Below are 4659 nucleotides of genomic sequence, written 5' to 3'. Positions count from 1 at the left end.
ATATCAATGGAAATCATAAACTTCCCAACTTTTTGTCCTTTAATGGCATCCCACAAATGCATTTTGATAAGATTACAACAAGTTATAGTTGAAGTCCAAGACCAACAGGTCCACACATGCAAGAACCATGCCAACACATTGAAATTTAATGGTATCCAAACAAATAATCTTATACTTCTCCAAAATTTTCTTTTAATGTCGACAAGATATCTCTGAGACTACTTTGGTGAGGGTAGTTAAAGAGGTTCCAGTGAATAGACTCCTTTGGTGATCGGAGTTAGGGGAGACTCCAGCGATTTGAATAGAAAAATCTGATCAATAAAGAATTGAAATGGACTTGAGTGAGTGTGGTCAATTATTATGTGTTATGAAAGTAAAGAAATTTATACTCAACCGAAGTCGAGACCACTAGTAGTGTCTCTCTCGATCAATGAACTCAACTCTGAAATTACAGGAATACATGGCGATGCTGTTAATTAGAAAGGAGACATTTTTTCATGACAAGGACAGTTTTTTTCATGGTGGTCCTCAATGAGCTGATTGATCCTGTGATTAACATATCTTAACTCATATATAGAACCTCGTGCCATGGCAGAAAAGCATGGATGTCCTAACCCTGCATTAATTCTTTCAATTTCACACTAATCTCCTTTGAACTTAATTACATCCATTCATTGTTACAATGAACAACTCTTTTATTTGAGTTGGTACGCCTGCACATAAGTAATTAGACAATTGTTTTCTTTGTGCAATATCCATGGTTGTTTGTCAGTGTGTGTTCTTATTTTTTACTCCACCAATTCACCACCAAATTATACCCCACAACCAGAAAGCATGGGGCAATCTTCAGGGAAATCTTGGTACATGTATAAATGCCAAGCCTTCCCAACTGATCACAGCAATCTCAGCTATATTCAAGCTAAGGTTTCATATTTTATAAGTTAAGTTGACAGGAGGAAAATGTTGAACTCAAAGACATTGCTCTGCCCTTGCCCTTGCCCTTCCAGGGTTGCTATGAAGTTCTTGTTAATTGCCATCCTGTTGGTCATCATTCAGTACCTGGATATAGTAGCAGGAAAGAATTCGCAGACAACCAGGCATTACAAGTTCAATGTAACCATATAGAATGAAAATAATATACTATGTTGGAGTTTACTAGGGGTGTTAGGGTGTTTGATTATATTAACCTAACTATAAATGCAATGGGTTGCACGTGAGGCTAAGTAATGTGACATGTCTTTGCAACACAAAACCTTTGATCACCATAAATGGAAAGTATCCAGGACCTACAATTTTTTCTCAAGAGGGAGATCAAGTAATTATAAAGTTGTTAAACCACGTTAATGACAATGTGACTATTCATTGGTAATTATATTTATGGCTTTTTTAGATTTTAGTAAGGAGAAACTTATGATATGTATGATAAAGTAAGTGTATAGATTGATTATTATAGATTGATTTCTATATGTAATCATAGTACTTATCTAGATTGCATGCCGCTATTGAATAGTTGTATATATCATGTATGTTGTTTCTGCATGCAGGCATGGGATTCGACACCTGAGGTCTAGATGGGAAGATGGTCCTAGTTATATCACCCAATGTCCAATTCAAACTGGAATGAGTTACATTTATAACTTCACCATCATAGGACAGAGAGGAACTCTATGGTGGCATGCACACATTTCTTGGTTAAAAGTTAGTGTACATGGTGCCATCATTATATATCCTAAGCCACATGCTCCCTACCCATTTCCCAAGCCACCCAAGGAAGTCCCCATTATTCCAGGTAAGTTCATATATCTTAATACCTTTTATGGATAATCTGGACCGTGTAACAATGGCTAGAGAGCATACCAGATGGAATTTAATGGTTTTATACACAACACCTTGCAAGAGAATGGTGGAATGCAGATACTAAGAAGGTTATTCAGTAGGCCCTCCAAACAGGAGGAGGTCCAAATGTGTTAGATGCCTACACTATAAATTGATTTCCTAGACCACTTTACAACTGCTCCAATGGTAATGGAAATTGTATTTAATTTTTTTATTTATTTGATGTGATGGGTACAAAAGATGATGTCACACATTTACTAACCATGGCATTTTATGTAGATACATTTGTTCTAAATGTCAATCCTGGGAAGACATATCTCCTTCGAATCATCAATGTTGCACTCAATGATGAGCTCTTCCTTGCCATTGCAAATCACAGCATGAATGTGGTGGAAGTAGATGCAGTTTATGTGAAGCTTTCCAGATAGACACTCTTGTTATAACACCTGGCCAAACCACCAATGTGTTATTCACTGCTAATGGTATTGTTAATGTTGGAGGAGTTAACCAGTTTTACATAGCAGCTCACCCATTTGTTACAGGTGGTGGAACATTTGATAACTCCATTATTGCGGGAATTGTGAGCTACAACATTTCCAACTCTAATACCTCTTCCACCATTATGATGCCTAAACTCCCAGCCCTTAATGACACTTCCTTTGTAGCCAACTTTAGTGAAAAACTTAGAAGCTTGGCTACCTCACAATTCCTTGCAGTGGTTCCTCAAATAGTTGACAAGAAAATTTTCTTTACAGTTGGTCTGGGACTGAATCCTTGTCCCAAGGGGATGGGAAATGCCAAGCACCCAATGGGACAAGATTCACTGCCTCTGTCAACAACATTTCTTTTTTTCTTGCAAACACTTCTCTTCTTCATTCCCACTATTTCAAGCAGATGAAAGGAGTTTATAAGACTGATTTTCCAGACAATCCTCCATTCCCATTCAATTACACTAGCTCTCCACCCAATAATACACAGGTTGTGAATGGGACTAGAGTAAAATTCCTTCCCTTCAACACAACTATTCAATTGATTCTTCAAGACACCAACATCTTCAAAAAAAACAACCACCCTGTCCATCTCCATGGTTTCAATTTCTTTGTGGTGGACCAAGGTGTTGGAAACTACAATGAATCAACAGATGCACCAAACTTTAACCTCATTGACCCTGATGAGAAAAACATTATGTGAGTTCCCAAAGGAGGTTGGCTACTATCAAATTCCGTGCAAACAATCCAGGTAGTACATACAAAATATGCACACAATCTCATCTCATTTCTCATTCATCTTTGCTTTAAATCATATCATTGCACATATTAAAATTATAATAATGCTTGTTTACTCAATATCCATGGCATATATGCAGGGGTGTGGTTCATGCACTGTCATTTGGAGGTTCATACATCCTAGGGACTGAAGATTGTGTGGGTAGTAAAGAATGGAAAAGGGCCCCTTCAAACTCTCTTGCCTCCCCCCTCCGACCTCCCTCCTTGCTGATCTCCTTCCTTCTCTCCGGTGCCCACCATCACTTTCATTTCTTTCCTGTTTCATTTGTTTTAGATGCTGGCGTTGGGTTTTTGTTAGGAAGATTTCACAATAAGCATGTTGCCACCTTTTAGTTTGTCTGCTCAAGCAGCCTTTTCATCCAATGAAAAATACGACCAATCAAAATGAAGAACTATATTGAATAATTGTACAGAAAAGTGCTTGGTACATGAATAAAAGAGTTTTTGGTTCTTCAATGTATGATCTATGACTTAAAGATTTCACTTCCTGTTAGAGTGATTAGCTTTTAAAAGCATGCCTTAAGACAAAGGTAGTTTAAGGCAATTGTATAACTTTGATTTAATGGTGAAGTTGATGGACTTTTTCTTTGAATCATTACTATTATTAAAAAAAAATCCTACACTATGTTATAACCTAAGTTTACATTATGTTATAATAAGTTATGCATTGATAATGTTTATTATGTCTTACCTTGGGTTATAACCTAAGTTATGGATTGCTAATGTTTATTGGAGTTTTTTCAAAACATGAATAAAAGGAACAAGATTGGTTTAGAGAAGAATATATATATATATATATATATATATATATATATATATATATATATATATATATATATATATATATATATATATATATAGATAGATAGATAGATAGATAGATAGATATTTATTTTTAAAGAAATATTGAAAATAGTAAAACTAAATTAAATATGAACGAAATAATATGATAACAATATATATTAGAGTTTAAAATAGGAATGAATTTAAACAACAACAAAAAATACTAAATTGCATTATTTGAATTTGGAAAATAAAATATTGGATATGCTGGTTGCAAAGTACACAATTTCATCTATCTATTACATTGTAATATGTTGTTATTAACACAATTGCAATGCAATCAACATAAGAATAACCAAATTGGTAATTTGAATCAACAAATTAGGACATGCACCCTATTGTGTATAAGTTTATTGTGAATAGTCATTTTAAACAAAAACAATGTTTGTTAACATCAACTATTGTAACATAAAAAAATAATCTGATTTAAGGAGTAAGTCATAACCATGTTTTAACTAGTTAATAACATCAAACCAATCCAAGATAGTATCATGGATAACTTAACAAGCATCCACATCCATAAAAATAATGTCTATAATTCTCTAAGATATATGGTGTGGAAGTAAGGGTTATGATTCACCCTGAAATCTATTTCAAACGAGTCATCTCAAATTTTTTGTTGTAGTTCTTTTTCTAGGAGGTTTCAGAGTATGAAATTTTGAGTAAATTAAGAAGGAATTGCAAAACATGTCTA

The 4659-nt window shown here is 34.5% G+C and overlaps 1 pseudogene; it reads left to right on the top strand.

Annotated features, from left to right (window-relative positions):
- Positions 1 to 960: 960 nt before the first annotated feature.
- On the top strand, positions 961 to 3333 carry LOC149239478 (laccase-4-like; annotated as a pseudogene).
- Positions 3334 to 4659: the final 1326 nt, after the last annotated feature.

Source organism: Pinus tabuliformis, chromosome 8, assembly GCF_031772625.1.
Source record: "Pinus tabuliformis cultivar Carrire ecotype Pingquan chromosome 8, CPIR1, whole genome shotgun sequence".
Classification (NCBI taxonomy): domain Eukaryota; kingdom Viridiplantae; phylum Streptophyta; class Pinopsida; order Pinales; family Pinaceae; genus Pinus; species Pinus tabuliformis.
The sequence above is the reverse complement of the archived record's forward strand: the minus strand, read 5'-3'. Positions and strand labels throughout refer to the sequence as shown.